This window comes from Suricata suricatta, chromosome 13, assembly GCF_006229205.1.
Source record: "Suricata suricatta isolate VVHF042 chromosome 13, meerkat_22Aug2017_6uvM2_HiC, whole genome shotgun sequence".
Taxonomy (NCBI): domain Eukaryota; kingdom Metazoa; phylum Chordata; class Mammalia; order Carnivora; family Herpestidae; genus Suricata; species Suricata suricatta.
The window spans coordinates 59053931-59073566 of record NC_043712.1 but is presented as its reverse complement, the minus strand read 5'-3'; the positions used below and the strand labels follow the sequence as shown (position 1 = coordinate 59073566).

At 36.3% G+C, this 19636-nt stretch overlaps 1 long non-coding RNA gene across 1 annotated transcript; it reads right to left on the bottom strand.

Annotated features, from left to right (window-relative positions):
- Positions 1–4183: 4183 nt before the first annotated feature.
- LOC115276750 lies at positions 4184–7020 on the bottom strand. Its single transcript, XR_003902074.1, has 4 exons — positions 6891–7020; positions 5065–5259; positions 4397–4603; positions 4184–4309 (listed from the first exon to the last, which is right to left on the bottom strand). It is a non-coding gene; the product is annotated as an uncharacterized LOC115276750 (long non-coding RNA).
- Between the last annotated feature and the right edge of the window lie 12616 nt (positions 7021–19636).

The window sequence follows — 19636 nt, the reverse complement described above, 5'->3', positions numbered from 1 at the left end:
TACCAGTTGTATGACCTTGAACAAGACACTTAACCTTTTAAAACCTTCGATTTCCTGGAGAGTGGAGATAACAATAGTTCTCATTTCCAGGGGTTACTGTGAGGAATATATAAGATCACTTAGTAAGAGTTTAACATAAAGCCTTCATATAGTAAGCTATGTTAACTATGATGATAATTATTTTACATTACACAGCCATAGTCATAATAAATAAGAATGTTGATCCTTACTCTGTGTCTGTTGAGGGGTGGGGAGGACTGGAGGTCTTACTTCCAATAGAAAAAGTCATAAAATTATGTAATTTTAAAATTATAATATTTTTAACTAAAGTTAAGCCTAAGTTCAGTCGTTGTTCATTGAAGATCTTGTATATTCAGTGAAGATTCTTTCTTTGGAGTTGACCTAGGCTATAGACTTGGGGTCAGTGGAGAAACTGTGACTGATTTACATTAATCAAGCTCACAAGAGGCATAATTATAAATATGCAAATATTTATTAATTATTCATATTAGATATTACTTTTTAGTGATCAGAATCTTCATGTCTCCTAAAGAGGACATTCCTCCTTGATTATTAAGGTGTCTGAGATGTCTCAAATGTTAATTGAGAAATTGTTTTTTGTATGCTAGAATAACTGTATGGAGATTATTTTAGTCTAAAATCTAAAACTCCAAAATAACACTAATGACAGAACATCACTCTGAAGAAATTTGTCTCATCTTTCAGATTTAGGATATCCTTTGAAAATGTTATATACTGATAAAGTTGGCCAATCCTGAAACGGGTTCCATGCTAGTAATTCCTACCTCTCTTAATGGTTTTGGTCTGTGTGTGTATTGATATCTCTAATTGAGCTATGGTCAAGCCCAGGATAGATAAATATACAGAGGCAGCTCCTACTAGCTCTGAAACCCAAGGTGTACATTACTGATAATGCAGTAAAGCTCTCTTTTCTTAGAGTACAGAATACAGAGTAAGCTTTAATACAGTACTCTCCAGTTTGTGCCAATCTATCAGACCTGGGATCACAGATGAAAATTATGTCCCATGACATGTCAAGAAACTCTTTTAACATGTCATGATTTAATTACATTGACTTTTGGAATTCTAGGAATGTCCCATTGCTATCATCTATAGATGCCCTGATGATTCAAGGTGACTATCATTAATCACTGCAAAGATTATCATTCAGTGAAGTCTGCACTATGAATGATATCTATTACACCTATACTAAATAACTCCAAAATCTTACCTTTTAAGTTTTACTTACTTTCTTCCCCCTAATATATTACAAGTCTTCCTACCCACTGAGGCTGTTGGTTATCACTTCTTATATCATTATGGTATGACTATTTAATTATTCACTGAATAATTAAAATAATACCTCCTCCAGTTTCACTTTTCCCAATTTGCTGTTTCTTATCAACTTTGAACTGAAAAATTAGATCTTGTTAGATTGTGTCAAGGAGAAAAGTAGGTTCAAAATAGCTTATCTATCAGGATTTATGAGCTTTAGCCTATTAAGCTTGTAAACTTTATGTTGGGTTTTTCCACCTCTTTATTGCCTACATTCTAACAGTTGGAAACTAATTCAGAAATGCAAAAATGGCTTTTACTAGAAGACTTTCTACTAAAATGTTAACAATTTTACATTCTGGATACTAGGGATGTAGGTATTTTTATTTACTTATATGTTCTTTTTGCTTTTTTGGGTTTTCCAAAGAATTTAGTTATTTCCTATATTTATTACTCTTTAAAATTAATAACATTTATAATGACAATAAATATTTGATTAGGACTTAATCTGTGGGTCGTTTCCTTCAAGTGGTTTACAGCTCAGTAACGCTTCATAGTAACCTAGTAAGATGGGTGCAATTGTTATCTTCATGTTATTCATAAGGAAATTATGTCTTGAAAAAGTAACCTACTTGCTAAACGGTCACATAGAAAATGTGTTAAAGAACCTAGATTCAAATATGGATCTTCCTTAATATTCTCCCTCACTTTTAATCTCTAGTAGATACTTTTAGAGAGTATCTACTCAACTTCTAGTGACGTCTTTTTGTGAGAACTGCTCACCTCTACCCATACATCCACTCTTTTATCTTCCTGAAGCTATAGTTCATATTTGGCCTACTTTTCCCAGGCAACCTCCATTACATAGGTGATTATATAAGAAGAAGATACCTGATCAGAGTCAGGTAAAACAGATTCTTCTTTCCTTCTCCTTCTCCTCATTCTCTTTCTCCCCTTCCTCCTCATCCTCCCTGTCCTCCTTCATCTTTTTAAATTGGATCAGTTTGGGACACATGTCCTCTTACCAAATAAGTGAAGTGGCAGAGAAAGCCAGTCTTTTGAGAAAGAGAAGTGAATAGAGGCATTGACCAAAGCAAACTCAGGAGACAGAGCGAGAGAACATGTCTTGGATTCCTGGAAGCCTTCCAGTGCTTGGTATGGTCTAAGTAGCTTTTGGATTTCATTGAGTCATATTCATTGGTATAAAGTTGTAATCAATATAATAATTTTCACAGTTTTCCTAAAAAAATTCAAGTTGGATTCAGAATGTGTCCACAATTCACACTAGAGTTGTTTTCCTAAAATAAATGACATTTTATCATTTTTACCCTGCATTGATCCACACCTTGAGGTGTCCCAGGTTTCCTTCTGTTCTTGAGATGAAACCCTAACTCCTTAGTATGATTCATCTGGTTTGTCATAACATTTTCCATTCTGCTTTTCTATTTGAATTTCTCACCACAAACTTAGGACCCCACTGTAGAACTATTTGTGTCCCAATTCATCATGCTCTCACAACTTCTTCTGTAGCTGTTATACCAGCTTCTGACAACCTACTTCCTCTGGACAGAGTTAGTAGTGAGTTTATAAATCACTTTGTTAATACCTTTTCAGTGATGTGCTAGAGCTGGCTTATGCTACTTCCTAAGGACTGATTTTTAAGTGTTTAGAAATTTTGCAGCTAGTTGGTACAATATTGGTTGCTTGAAATCAACCACACTGGGAGTACTTACACCATGAAAATTGGCAAGCACTACAAATCAGGGCACCCACCTCCCCACCGGAGCCAGTTGTTAAACATTTACTGGCAAACCACAGCCTATGACACTTGTTTTCCCATTGTGTTTTAATAATCTGTCTTCTGCTCTCAAGAACTGTGAACTTCAGTGGGGCAGACAGATGGCAGACGGATGCTGGAAAAAGAAGGAAGTAAGGACTAAAAGTAAGGGTTTTAATCTCTTACATCAAATACTCTGTTCATGCAATGAGTGAAATCAAAGGATCAATGAAAAGCCCTTGCGTGGGTTTTTTTTTTCCTGTTTAGAATAGACCATTTAAGAGATAACTACATATTGGAAGTTGTCATAAGAAGAGTTGTACATACTTTTTCATTGCCTATTGCAACTTTGGCATCCGGTGCAGTCCCCGTTAAAACTAATTTCAGCAAATAGAGAATATTTCCTCTCATGCTGACCAAAGTTAAGATTAAGTTCAGCTGATCTTCATCTTAAAAAAATTCATTTTATTAAAAAGAAGACCATTATTTGCTCACTTAACCGCTTCTATAATCTGACTACTTTGAGTTTTCCCTAATGAGCTCATTTTCTCCAACTTTCATTAAAATTGTGGCTCCTTTCTCAATAAATGTTATAAAAAGTGTTAAAGCAGAAATGACTTCAAGAATCTTATAGTCAAAACATCATTGTCCATAGAGGAAAAAATAAAATTCAGAAAGATGGAAAAATTTGCCAAGATTATATAGCTAAGCTATTGCCAGAGCTAATACCAAAATCCATGCTTCTTGAATACTCAATTTAGTGTTATATCACCTTTTCTCATCTACTTTCATTTTTGGACTCTGTTAGTTAGAAAAATTAAGAAAATATTACTTTAAACCAGTCTTACAAAATATTTGCTTCCTAGGGCACCTGGCTGGTTCAATTGGGAGACTGTGTGACTCTTGATCTCAGGGTCATGAATTCAAGCCCATGTCAATGTAGAGATTACCTAAATAAATAAAACTTATATATATATACACACATATATACATATATATATATATACATACGTATATATATAATTTTATTTTCTCTGAAGACATCGTATCTCTTTGCTCTCTTGGCAGAACTGTTGGGGGCTTCAAGTCTCCTTGGAGTTTCCCCACATGAATAGTGATGCCCCAGTGCCTATTTCTGTTTATTGTCCATCTTGATGATTCATTATGATTTCACCTTCCTATTTTGTGTAGCTCACATGGTTGTGCTTTAGTCAGCAGGATTCTGCTTTCAATATTCTGGAAATAAGAACATGCAGGGATAGTCTTAAATGGGTTCTTCTGGGGGTTAGTAAAAGGAAGGATGAGTAGTTGTGGCAGAATTACCTGTGGTTGCTGAAAATGCATCTGGATGGAGAGTGTCAGCTCACAGACTATGCACAGTAGCACACACATACTCATTCTTATTGCAGTGCAGGGCTGTGGTTCTTCTGTGGAAGGCAGTGTGTGTGTTGAAGACAGCTGAGACATGTGGGCATGTGTGGCTGGCAAAGAGAAAGGTGGAGACACCGAAGGTGGCAGCTGGGGCTCAGACTGTAGCATTTAAGGCAATTAAGGTTTGGGAGGTGCAAAAACAGAAAGGGTAGCAGAGGACAGGGAGGGTTGAAACAACAATTAGATTTGCTTGCACATAGCTGCCTCTGTTATAAATATACATACACATTTTTTCCTCTCATCTATTAGTTGTGAGTCATTCTTCTGCCTACTCTCTTTTTAAAAATTCCACTATTTTTTAGTTTTAAAAGGGCATTTATTAACTTAAACCTTACTGAGCATTGTTACATGTGAGACACTTTGCTTCTACCTTGCAAAAACTATAAAAGATGTCACAGACTCTATATGATATTACAGGAAAAAAAGGCATTTGGCATGGGCATATTTTCTATAGGATAATGTATGAAATTATCAATATCCAACTATTTTAAACTATAAAAATGGCAATATCATATCATTTTCCTTTTATTTGTCCAGGGTTAGTGGGATAGCGAAAATACCTGCAGTGGTTGATGTGTGGGGAGCCATTTAAAAATGACTTATTTTTCTTGTCCTCTTTCCAGAATATGCATATATAGTAGGTAGCATAGGGCTTTGAAATTAAGAAGTCTTCAGTTTTAATCAAAGTGCTCACACTTATTTTCATTGTGGTCTTGAGCTCGTTTTACAGCCTTCATAAAACTTCATCATTTCACCTATAAAATGAGGATAGCAGTAGAAACAACTGCATTAGCTCTCTTTTGCTGCATAACAAATTTTCCCAGAACTAAGAGGGTTAAAAAAAACCCACAAAAATTATTTCATAGTTTCTGTTGGTCAGGAACTTGGAAGCAGCTTAACTGAATGGTTCTGGTTCATGTTCTCTCATGAGGCTGCAGTCAAGGTGTTGGCTGGAGTTTCAGTCATCTAGAGGCTAGACTGAGGTTGAAAGACCTGCTCACTTGCATGTGTGATGAATTGGTGCTGGCTGTTAACAGGGCATCTCAGCCTTCCACTGTGTAGACTTCTCTGAAGGCCTACATAAATACTCTCACAACATGGCAGCCAGCATCCTCCAGAGTGAGGAATCCAGGAGACAGCAAGGTAGAATCTGCAGTATATTTTATGACTTCATCTCAGAAGTCATACATCAACCTTTCCAAAGTGTATTATTGGTTTCATAGGTCAGTTCTATTCAGTGTGGGTGGTGACTATGCAAGAGTGAGAACATCAGAAGATAAGGATCACTGAGGCCATCTTGGTAGCTGGCTACCACATTGTGAGGAATGACTAATGTACATAAGTACTTAGCCTGGAATGTATCAAGAACAATTTAAATTTCAATTAAATTATTAATATTAATTTATTAAAAGGAATTTAATTTAATTTTAAAGTGGGACACCTGGGTAGCTCAGTCAGTTAAGCATACAAGTTTGGCTCAGATCATGATCTCACAGCTCAAGAGTTCATGCCCCAAGTCCAGCTCTGTGCTAATAGTGCTGAGCCTGTTTGGGATTCTGTCTCCCTCTCTCTGCCCCTCCCTCCTCTCAAAAATCAATGAATAAACTTAAAAAAAAATAATAAAAGCAATTTAAAAGTTAATGCACAATTTCTGATTAAAGTTTGAAAAATACAAAAAATAAAAAAAGCACAGAGAAGAAATTTTAAATAAATAGAAACACCCATTTCTTACTTGTTTCTAAACTCATCTATAATAGTACATATAACACAAAATATGAAGTGAGTTTTGTCAAAACAAAATAAAATATTAGAATCCTTGCAGCTCTATATGTAGCTTTGTGGCTATTTGAAAAAAAAAGTTTTATTAACTACAAGGTTTGTTTTCTACAGTATAATCTCATATCTAGTTTACATGGCCCTTTTGAGATTATAAATCAATAAAGAAGAAATTAGGAACAAGTTCTTTTCAATATAGTAAATTCTCTTCATTGGTCTATAAGTTATAAATTCCTCATGTTCTGAAAACAATTAGAGTTTTATTTAAGAAGTATCTTTTTGTTTAAGTGACAGAAACCAACTCAGTCTGTTCTAAGACAAAAGGGAATGTTTCAGCTCAAACAACAAATACGTATAGGGTGGAATAGTGTATGACATAGTCAGACCTAGGAGTTCAAGTGATATCTTCAGGTCATTTCTAATCTTGTCTTACTTTCCCCATGTGGTAAGCAACATGGTCACCAGTATACTCAACCCCCCACATTTATAACACAGCATTAAAATAGAAAAAAGACCTTTCCCTCCTCCGAGCACTTCCCTATCAATCCCAAGTCAAATGCTCACTCCTGAGCCAATCACTATAGTTAAGAAGATGAGCACTTTGATTTACCTGCCTGATTGATGTGTGTACCCTGAGATGACAGTATTGATGGTGGTAGGCAGTGGCAGTGGGTGAGGTTGGAGTCAGGAAGCACCATGAATTTTAGTCCCATCAGTTCACCATAGGAGCTAGAAGAAATCTGGTGAGAAATTGTTTAAAAAAAAAAAAAAGGAAAATTATAGCTAGTATAGTCAACTATGAATAAGTAGAACTCATGATAGAAGTACTCTGTAAAAATTAAATTAAAATTAAATGTTTAGAATAACTTTGTTTCTTATTATGTATAATATTTTATTTTGGATTTTATAAAGGAAGAAAGCAAAGAGTGTGTACATTCTACAGTTAGAAGATTTAAATAGTTGTCACATGTGAGGGAAAAAATGGGGAACACAAAAGTTAGGTTTTTAAAAATATTTTGAAGTTTATTTAATTTTGAGAGAGGGAGAGAGACAGAACGTGAGTAGGGGAAGGGCAGAGAGAGAGAGTGTAAAACACAGAATCTGAAGCAGGCTCAAGCTCTCAGCTGTGAGCACAGAGCCTAACACAGGACTTAAACTCATGAGCTTCAAGATCATGACCTGAGCCAAAGTCAGACACTTAACCAACTGAGCAACCCAGGTGCCCCTAAAAGTTAGTTTTTCAATAACTCATAATACTAAAGTATAAAATACAAAAGTATAAAAAGCTGCACAAGTACCTTTTGAAAATTCTACAGACCAATAGTTTTAAAGTAGGTTAAGAGAAATTGGTTCAGACTCTTTAATGCTGAAAGATAATACAGAAAGAATATTTAACGTCCAATCTCTCAATTTTATTTTTGTCTGTCTTATCTGGAAGGCTCCTGCATGAGTTTTGATTTGAAAGGAAGGTTCTGTTACAGAAAAATAGTTTGTAAACCTAATGTCATATAAAGTTTTATAAACTTTTAGGGTCTCACACATTCATTCAGTTATTCAACAAACATTTGTTTAGTACCTACTATACACAGAGTGGGCAAATAAACAAAAAATATTTCTAAGGATTTAAAGTGTGTCTGGAAGGGTATCATAGGGTTACTATAAGCTTAGACCAGAAACTATGGCCCAAGCCCACTAACATTTGACAGGTATTTAGCAAGTTCCTGTAATGTGCAAGGCAGTAAGCAGCACAATGTCACGAGTGGGTGCTGGAAATGCACAGACGGATAGCTACCTCTGCTCTCAGAAGATCACAGATCAATACTTTGCTTCTTGGTCTCAAGCAAGGATGGTGGACTTTTGACCTCCTCTTATGCTTCCACTTGCATTGAGGGAAGAAATATGTAGTAAACATTGTCTTTCATATTTCTCATTCCTTCCTCCCCCAACAACAACAACGACAACAAAATTCCTTCTGTAAGTTAAGGAACCTCTACAAAGAAAAATGACGGCAATACAATAGCTCTTGGGTGGTTAAATCACAACTCCTGGACTATTTGTAGATCCCAAGAGGACTATTCAGTATCAACCTCATTCCTAACAGGGGAACAATATTTCAAATGCAAAGCTACATGGGAAAGCTACATGTTTTTCGTTATAGCATCTGCACTTTAATGCAGAACTCTTAAAGCAGAGTTTCTTAAAGTGAGAACCACAGATCACCTGTATTAGAATCACATGGGGAATCTGGGAAAAACGCAGATCCCTGGGCCCCAACCTGATCTTCATAATGAGAATATGCAGACTCCAGAAATCAGCAATTTAGACAAGAAAATTAGGTGAGTTGTAGGCACACTAATGCTTCAGAAAGAATACTTCAGAGACTTGAGTTGTATAAGATCTCAAATGGGTAAGCAGTCTTACTATGGAATTCCTTCATTCATTGTGTTATGAGTAAGCAACAGTAATAAACTCCATTGAAAAACAGCAACAACAAGCCACCAATATACCATTAATCAGAGTTTGGTTTTATAGATCTTAAAGAGTGTCTCTCCACACATCAGTTTTCTGTTCTAACCCAAATTGAAGTGACTACTTGCTTGATAACAGAGCACCCTTTTTTTTTTCTTGTCACAAATATCTGGAGATGCAATAAAGTTAACCAAAGAATAGCCCTCTGGCAGGGTACCCAGCCACCCTGTGTTCAAATGCCTTCCAATGCATCCAGGAAGTCCCCAGAAGGTACTTCACATGTGCTCTCATGTGATCCATAGATGGGCTCCCTAGATGGTCTCATCTTTCTTGCTCTTCAAGTTTGCATTAATACTGCTTTGAACTATCCCTCATGTGTCCTGGCTCTGCTACTGATGAAGGCAGCTTTCAGAGATGCTGGGACTTTCTGCTCTCAGTGTCCCAAACCAGGAGCTCAGTTTGGTCTGTTTTCTTATCTTTAGTTCCAACAGGCTACCCTCCCAGTGAGGAATACTTTGTTTATATAGCCCTGTGTTGTCCTCTGTATCCAAAGCTTTAAATGGATTCAACTTTTAGCTTCAGTATCTTGCTGGAGAGTGGGGTGACATGGTTCTCATTTGGTCATATCTTTTTTTTTGGTGGGTTGAGCATCCGACTCTTAATTTAATTTTATTTTTTTCCATAATATTTTATTGTCAAATTGTTTTCCATACAACACCCAGTGATCTTCCCCATAATGGTCATATCTTCTTATGCACAGAAATTGATTAGAAGTCACTCATTGGGGGGCACCTGGGTGGCTCAGTCGGTTAAGCCTCCGGCTTCGGCTCAGGTCAGATCTCACGTTCGTGGGTTCGAGCCCCGTGTCAGGCTCTGTGCTGACAGCTAGCTCAGAGCCTGGAGCCTGCTTCCAGTTCTGTGTCTCCTTCTCTCTCTGCCCCTCCCCCTCTCATCCTCTGTCTCTCTCTGTATTAAAAATAAATAAAACATTAAAAAAAATTTAAAAAAATGAAGTCACTCATTGGTAGAGTAGTAGAAAGAGGAGATTGGTAGAAAGCTAATGACATTCAAATATATATATATTATAAATATAAAAACATATATATAATTTTTTTAAAAACTGGCTTCGACTTCATATCAAGTTTATTGACTTTAACATTAATTCTGGTAGGCTAAAGGTTGTTTTTTTCCATAGAAGATTTTAATCATATGCTTTCATTGAGTTAACAGTGTAATCAAATACATAACTTTCTGTTTTCCTGCTGTGTCATCTACAGCTTGTTGGCTGGTTCCCACACTCTTTCACTGTATGGTCACAGGACAGCTACAAGAGAGTCAGGCATCAAATACAGACACAACAGTCAAAAGAAGAGAAGGGTCCATCCCTTCCTGTATGTCTGTATTAACACTGAGGAAACTTCTTTCACAAGACTCTAAGCAAGTTGACAATCTCTTGGACAAGAACTGGATCACGTGCTTACTCCTACACTAATCACCATCAAGGGGAATAGATTAATCTTGTGATGTTTTTATTTATTTGTTGCTGGACTATTCAATATTCTCTCCCTTAAGGCTAGACACATAAATAAAGTTGGAATTATTAATAGAGGATAAAGAGGTGGGTTTGGGATAGGCAACTGACTACTAAAAGTCTCCTCATCCTCCATGATGAAAAGCTCTGGAACACTAATGGAATTTTCGTATCATAATCTCTGGCATGTCTACAACTCCTAGATTCCCACTCTAGAACCACAGAACAGCCAGAAGCATATCTGATTTTGGCTTACAATGATGGGGTTTTAATTTAATTTAATTCAATTCAATTCAATTTAATTTTACTGGTTTGATTTTTCACTAGTTATCCACAATCTACATTGTCTGATTTTTCAATTTGTTTCTAACTATCTCCTGCCTTTTTTCAGTAAAAAACAAAAGCAAAACAGAAAATAAGACTAAGAACTTTCAACAGCTTTGCAGGTGGATATAAGTAACATGAGATAACATTGATATCTTTGGGCTTGTCAGTCATTTCAGTTCTGCTAATGAGAGCTCTCTAACTCTCACATTTCACAAACAGCCAACAACTTTAATGGTACAAGTAACATGAGTCACAGACCACAGCCTCATTTCAAATGAAAAATGCCAAAGTACAACCTCTGACTCAATCCTGTATCAAATGCTTATATCAACAACAATTTTAAAAAAGAAAAATGTGGGGAAGGAAGGAGAGAGGGAAGAATGGAAGGACATAAGAAAAGAGGAAAGAAAGAACTCTTCTATCTCTCAAATGAACAACTGCAACCAACCATTAAAGTTAATTAGAACCAAGTGTCAGAAACAGAACTTTGAAGATTTCATTGATGTTTACTCTAAAACCCACTTTCCCCCAAAGCTTCCTTGTGCTTCTTTATTTGGTTTTATTTCTAGGACTTGTGCTTGCAGCAGCAGATGTGGGAGCAAAAATGAAATCAGAAGGATTTTGGTATTCTGAAGTAAATTGCTCTCCACTGCATTAGCGAGAGAGAACAGATTGTAGCTAGGATAAGAGCAGTGTAAATAATTTTAAGTGTGCAATAGCACACAGCATCGATTTAAATGACCTGGTAACTCGGCACCATCCCAGGCAATTATTCCCTAAGCAGGATTTACGTCGTGGGTTGTCAAAAAGCAGTACAAACCTTGGACACAGATACATGTTTAGATATATGTTTAGAAGTCACTCTTCTCAATTGGAAAAGACCTTCGGATTGCTTTGTTATATAAAGCAGAAAAGCCATTTTCTCTTTCTTTTCCTTTAAATTTAATAACACTCAGTGGTATGAGAGAATAGCTCACTTTTCCCTAGTCATTTAAAAAATTTTTGAAGGTGCACATGCAGATTTATTTGAAAAGTATCTGAAACAATGATAGCATTTAATATTACAAATATGTGAATGAAATTACAAAAATGCTTACACTTTTATTTTTAATGATATCTTTTATATATATCTAAAACCATTTCAGGGCCTTTAGAGAAACTGCAGAAGAAATTAAAATATTTTAGGTTTTTCCCTTTCATATTTCTTTTCTGGGAAGCAGCAAAGCTTGGATTCACATAAAGAAGTGCATGTTAATGTCATAGCCTCAGATTGTCTGGGTAAATGCCAAAGAGCACATCAGAGTTAGTAATGAACCGTCCAGTGACAACTCAGTCAGCCTTTTGACTTCCATTTTATGGCTCCCCACTCTGCCTGACGTTATATTTCAGGACTTTATTTGGAATGCTGAGCACAATGGTTTGCACATTCTAATCTTAGGTGCTCAGATGTCTCGGTGGATTGTTCTTTTCAGTTCATAGGCAATACACTTCATGAAACTTGGGCTTAAACTTGGCTGTAATTTTGGCAACTAAGCTTCCAGTAAAGAGCTGATCTAACTCTTGCATTTGCTGTTCTTCTCTCTCACTTATAAGTTGCTGAAGCAGAACCAGATCTCTGGGACATTCTCAGGTGGGATTCTGACTTAATGTATCAAATCACACAAGGACTATATTGATTATAATATAAGAAAAAAAAGCTAGACTGTAAAGCTCTGTCTCTAGCTTCTACAACTTCTTTTGTTGTTCTTGCTACTGTTGCTTAAAACCCTTTCCTTGGTTTTCACTGAAATCCATCTCATGAACAGGCTCCTCCAAATCCTCCACAATCTGATTATTTTCAATTGTGGTATGATAAACTTATTCTTCTCCCCATTCGTCCTCCTTCATGGGGAATAGACACATTAAAATCAGTATAGCAGAAAGAGGAATTCGGTAGTGCAGTTCAAATGAGGAAAGAAACAGAAAACCTAGCTATGCAAAGAGGTTCGTTTTGGCAGCATAGAACTATCCCATTGTCTTACCAATTCTCCACTCACAGCATCCTAAGTAGTAACCTCCCTGCCATGCATAACTCTATCCACAAATAATTATTAACTTGTGCCAGATACATAAGAAAAAGAGGAAGCCCTCCAGAAGAGAAAGGTGGAAGCACCAAACAGACTTTGGTCATAGAGAGAGGTTTCCTAATGCTTTCCTAATGACTCTGAGGGTAGAAATGGTAGGAAACTCTGGTATGTAAAAACCCACTCTATCTTCTGGATGATTATGGGATGGAAGTTATGTCTCAAAGTGAAGGACATTTTTTATATTCTCTGTGTTCTTTGTGAGCATCTGACATAAGAGTAAGCATATTTTAAAATGAATGGTACCACCCTTCTTATTCATTAGTAAAGAATGGTACTAGGATTGCTCTAAATTGACTTCAAGATTCTTCATGTTGAATGGAAGCCAAGAAGGGCTTGCTGTCATGAACATTATGAAAGACATCTGGCAGTTTCCCCACCTTTAAACACACAAATCTATTTTTGCATGAAGCTATTTCATTATCTCGGTCAATCTATTCAATAGATGAAACTCAGAAAGTTTATGATTTGACTACACCTACAGAATATGTTGGAACAGGTAATCAGAATCAGATTGTTCATTTGATGATAACACATTGCCTAGGAAGTACCTGCAAATTAGGGCCTCCAAGAGAATGATTCAAACATGTTCTTGCCCATGTACCTAAGTGTATAAAGCTCTCTGGCAAGAAGACTGGCCCTAAGCCTCTGGACCTCATCAGTGTTTTGGTTTGCTTAATTGGGCACACTTAGCTCATTTGTGCCCACAACATTAACTATACTAATTTACATTCCATAAACATAAATTCTAGGGAATGAGACATTTAATTAGAAGAAAATTTTTAACAGCAAGTTTTTAAAAGTATTGGTAGAGATGGCTAGCTCATTGCCTCCTATGCTACCCCCCCTTTTTTTTTTTGACATAGTTGACCTCCTGTGCATAACAAAGCAAAATCTTAAACTAAAAAGTAAAGCAAAGAATCATGGGCTTTTAAAGCTAGTGGTATTCTGTCTTAAACATTTTTTAATGTTTTTTTATTTTTTACAGAAAGAGACAGAGTATGAAGGCGTGAGGAGAGAGAGAGGGAGGCACAGAATCTGAAGCAGGTTCTAGGCTCTGAGCTGTCAGCACACAGCCCAAAGTGGAGCTTGAACTCATGAACCACAAGATCATGACTTGAACTGAAGTTCAATGCTTAACCAAATGAGCCACCCAGGTGTCCAAAAGCTAGTAGTTTTCTTATAAAGCATCTCTGATTGAAACCCTTATCGTAACAGAAAAGAAACAGGCCCAGGGCCTGCATACCATCATTCATTGACAATTATATATTTTGCTCTTACTGAATACCTGGCACTGTTCTAGCTACTAGGAATAAAGTTTTAAACTTAACACTCCAAGTTTCTGTCTTCATGTCACTTACATTTGACTGAGAAGTGAACAAGTGTGCATATGTGTTTGAGCAGAAACGTCAGGCAGTGATGGGTATTAGGAAGAAAAAGTACAGAAGAGAGAGTAACAGGAGCAAAGGTGGGAGTACTTCTGGATCTGATGGAAAACACTCTAAGGGAGTTTGAGCAGATATCACTGACGTGAGGTAAAGCTATTAATTATTTGAGGGGAGGAGTTCCAGGCAGAGGGAACACTCTGAGATGAGAGAATGTTATGTGTGTGTTTGAAAGACAGCAACGTGTATGTGTAGAACTCTGTGAGCAAGAGGGAAACTGTGAAATGAGATCACACAACTATCCAGGGCTCAATCACTAAGACCTCTAAAGCCAAGAAAAGAAGTTTAGAGTCTATTCTAAGTGTGATAGGAAAAGATTGGTGATTGGTGGATTTTAGGAAGGGGAAGAAAAATCCAATTTACATTTGAATTGGTCATTGTAGCTGTTGTGTGGGGTGAAAGTGTAGAAGGTGTAACACAAGAAGGAAAATCAGTCAGAAGAGGATTATAATAGTCCAGGTAACAGCGGCAGTGACTTGAAGCAGGATGATATAGATGGTGACAGGGGTCAGATTTTAGGAATATTCAGATAAACTGAGGCCTATTAAAATTTTTAAGAGTTCATTTGAGTAAAAATTAATTCAAATCAGACAGTGCTAAACCAGAATTAAATCGGAGCACGCATGGACAGAAGCCAGGGAAAGGACTCTTTCTCTCACAGGAGACTATGAGACTATAGCTTAAAGCATATTTGGCTCCTTGTGATTTTTTTTCCTTTGTGTTTTGGTTTTATAACCTTGAGGCTTTTACAAGTTTAGATTTTCATCTGTTTATGTAAGCCTCTATGACATTAAAGCAACCTGAGTCTAATGGCCTCTTTGTTTAATTAATTTAACAGGTATTTTAATTTTACACTTAAAAGGAAGGGAAAAGTTAAAGATGATTTCCAGGTTTTTGATATGAGTACCTGAGCTTAAGAAAGGTACAAAGAGATAAAGTAGACTGGGGAAGTAAAAGGAGAAATCAAGAATTTCTTGATTTTGGTTTTGGGAATATTAAATTCCAGACACCTATTACTCATCCAAACAGAATGTCAAAAGGAAACTGAATGTATGAGTCTGGAGGTCAGGAAGACTTTGGGTCCCAAGGTGTAAATTTGAGAATCATCACCATTGCATTATCTAAGATCACTGGTGGTGACCTGAGACTTGACATCTAAACTTGTATCTCCTGGTTGATCAGAAAGAAAATTATGATGAAGTAGAAGGATCCTAGGTTTGTTTTGTCCCAAAAGATAACCACTAGATAACTATCAAATCATCCTACATACTCCAGAAGTTGACCTTAATAATTAAGAACAAACTTTACAACTAAAGAGAGAGAAGAGGGCACATTGAAGAAAGTAGGAAGTGCAGAGACACAGTTTAGGGGAGAAACGGATCACAGGTGCTGTAGAGGGGGAAGGGGCTATGATTGTGGAGGAGGAGTAGAGAGAGAGAGATTACATAGGGGAACGTAAAAGGAGAACATTTTCTCAAAGCCATTGGCTTGGAAAATGAGAGGGGCTTAGTTTCATGAGTTCTTGCAACCAGCAGAGCTTAAAGCCTGGAGTTTTAAAGGTCAGTACGCTGGACTGGGATACATACTGGAGGGCACTTCCCTGATCCTAGGAGCATGGAAATAGTGATTTGAAGAATGCCTGGGTCACACAGGGTTGAGATTATGCTCTTCTTGGAGCTCATCCCTGAGAGGCCACTGTTTACAGAGATGTTTTTCCAGGAACAAAGGAGCTGGCTGGCACCATTGCCTTCCCTTATGCCTCAGCATAAATACCAAGTCACCTGTAGGAATCAGTCCAGTGCCAACACTGGCTGCCTAACGTGCATATACGAAGCCTCTGTGCTCTGTTGGGAATGCCCTTCTCAGTCAAGCTTGCTTCATTCCCAAGTGTGATGGATCCCTACCCAAGAAGACCAACACAAACCCCTACACACACCACATCTCCTGACCATAGTTCTGCATGGCCCCAGTTCTGATGGAGTTGGTGTCAGGTCTCAGTTTACAAGCAGACCAGAATACATCTAGTTAAGACTTACCACATTCAGACCTTGGACCAAACACTGCCCATAGCAGGCAATGAGAGCCTCTACAGACAATTGGCCTGAATGATAGAACAGCGAAAACACAATAGCAGAGTACATGCAGAACACACCAGAGACACTCCCTGAAGCACCAGGACCAGGGCACTACATGACCTCTTCTTCATAAAGCCATTACTTTCAGGAGCTTTACTAAGAAGGCAGAGATTTAGACAAACTATCAAAATGGAGGAATTTATCCCAAATGAAAAAACAAGATAAGGCCATAGCCAGAGATATAAGTGAAACAGATATAAGTAACATACCTGATGGAGCATTTAAAGCAATAATCATAAAGACAGTGCAATAAATGAGATTGGAAACAGGCCTGATGCAATGAACAGCAGACTGGAAGAACCAGAAAAATGAATTAGTAACCTAGCAGACAAAATAATGGAATATAATGAAACTGAATAAAAGAAAGAAAGAATTATGGAACATGAGAATAGACTTGGGGAGCTCAGTAGCTCCATCAAACATAATAAGATTCATATCATAGAAGTCCCAGAAGAAAAAGAAAGAAAAAAGAGGAAAGAAAATTTATTTGAGGAAATAGTAACTGAAAACTTCCTCAATCTGGGGAAGGAAGAAACATCCAGATCCAGGATGCATAGAAAATTCCCATCAAAATCAACAAAAGCATGCCAACACCAAGACATATTATAATTAAATTTGCAAAATACAGTGATAAAACATAAAGACAAGACAAAGTCCTTAACTTAGAAGGTAAGACCCATGAGGCTAAGCTGGAGATTTCTCAACACAATCTTTGCAGGCCAGAAGGGATGGAATGATAAAGTTAATGTTCTAATGGGAAAACTCTGCACCCAGAATACTTTCTCCAGGAAGCCTATCATTCAGAATAGAAGGAGACACAGAGTTTCCCAGACAAACAAAAGTAAAGGAGTTTGTTACCACTAAATAAGGCCTGCAAAAATATTAAAGAGAACTCTTTGAGTGGAAAAGAAAGACCAAAAGTGACAAAAATAAGAAAGGACCAGAGGAAATTTCCAGAAATAATGACAAAACAAATAATAAAATGGCAATAAATACATATATCAATAATTACTTTGAATGTAAATGGACTAAATGCTCAAATCAAAAGACATAGGGTGTTAGAATGGATTAAAAAATAAAACCATCTATATGCTGCCTACAAAATACTTACTTTAGACTAAAGACATGTACAGATTGAAAGTGAGGGAGTGAAGAAACAATTGTCACGCAAATGAATGCCACAAGAAAACCAGATTAACAAGATTTATATCAGACAAATTATACTTTAAAACAAAGACTATAACAAGAGATAAGGATATATCATAATAAAGGTGTCTATCCAACAAGAAGATATAACAATTGCAAAGATTTATGCACCCAACATGAAAGCACCCAAATATATAAAGCAATCAATAACAAACATAAAGGAACTAATCTCTAGTAATACAATAATAGTGGGGGACTTTAACACTCCACTTACATCAATGGATAGATCATCTAAACAGAACATCAACAAGGAAACATGCTGGACCAGATGGGCTTAACAGATATATTCAGGACATGCCTTCCTAAACCAGCGGAATACACATTCTTTTCAAGTGCACATGGAATATTCTCCAGAACAGATCACATATCAGGTACTAAATCAGGCCTCAAAAAAAGACAAATCATATCATCTATCTTTTCTGATCACAACTCTATGACACTAGAAGTCAACCACAAGAAAATAAACTGGAAAGACTACAGATACATAGGGGATAAGTAACATGTTACTAACAATGAATGGGTCAACCAGGAAATCAAAGAAGAAGTAAAAAAATACATGGAAATAAATTAAAATAAAAAAAATGGCACAACACCTTTAGGATACAGCAAAAGTGGTCCTAAGAAGGAAGTTTATCACAATACAGGCCTACTATGAAGCAAGAACAATATCAAATAAATAACCTAATCTTACACCTAGAGGAGTTAAAAAAGAAATAGAACCAATTGATGAAATCAGGAACTGGTTCTTTGGAAAGTTTAATAATATTGACAAACCTCTGGACAAACTTATTAAAAAGAATAGAGAAAGGACCCACATAAGTAAAATCACAAATGAGAGATGAGAAACAACAATACCATAGAAATACAGTTATTAAAGAATATTATGAAAAACCACATGCCAACAAATTGGACAAACGAAGAAATGAATAAATTCCTTGAAACATATAAACTACTAAAACTGTAATAGGAAGAAACAGAAAACTTGAACAGACTGATAACTAGCAAAGAAATTAAATCAGTAATAAAATAACTCACAACAAACAAAAGTCCAGGGTCAGATGGTATCACAGGTGAATTTTCCCAAGGATTTAAAGAATATTCTACTTAAAATATTCCAAAAAGATAGAAAAGGAGGGAAAAACAAAAACAAAAAGAAAAGGAGGAAAACTTCCCAACTCATTCTTTGAGGTCAGTAGCATCCGGATACCACATCCAGTAAAAACTGCACTAAAAAAGAGAACTATAGGCCAATATTCCTGATGAACATAGATGTAAAAATTCTCAAAAAAAAAAAAAAAACCCTAGAAACTGAATTCAACAATACACTTAATATCATTCACCACAATCAAGTGGCATTTATTTCTGGGTTGCAAGGGAAGTTCCATATTCACAAATCAATCAACATGATACACTACATTAATAGAAGAAAGGATAAGAACCATTTGATCATTTGAATAGATGCAGAAAAAGCATTTGACAAAGTGAAACATCCATTCATGATAAAAATCTTCAACAAAGTAATTTTAAAGAGAACACCCCTCAACATAATAAAGGCCATATATGACAAACCCACAGCTAATCACATCCTCAATAGGGAAAGCTGAGAGCTTTTCCTCCATAGTCAGGAACAAGACAGGGATGTCCAGTCTTTCCACTGCTATTTTAATTTGTTTTTTATTTAAATTCAAGTTACTTAACACACAGTATAGTCTTGGTTTCAGGAGTAGAACCCAGTGATTCATCTCTCTCTCTCTTTTTTTTTTTTTTGAATATAACACAATTTATTTTTTTTAACATATGCAATTATTTTCCATCATTTACAATAGTTGCAATGACACTCCAAACAGAAAAGCAAAGTAAAAAACCAAAACACCAACTTCTATTTCATGTAATTAGACTTATACAGAAATTAGAAGGTTAAGTAACAACTAGTTAATCACCTAATTTCACAGCTATCTGAAGTGGCAATTGTTATATAGCAGCTTATCTATGATACATTCAAGATACATGATACAATTTATTACTTGCCCATAAGCTAAAACACAGCCTGCTTAATACCTTTCCTTAAATTCCACCTCTATACTACAAGACTTACCACATTCAGACCTTGCACCAAACAC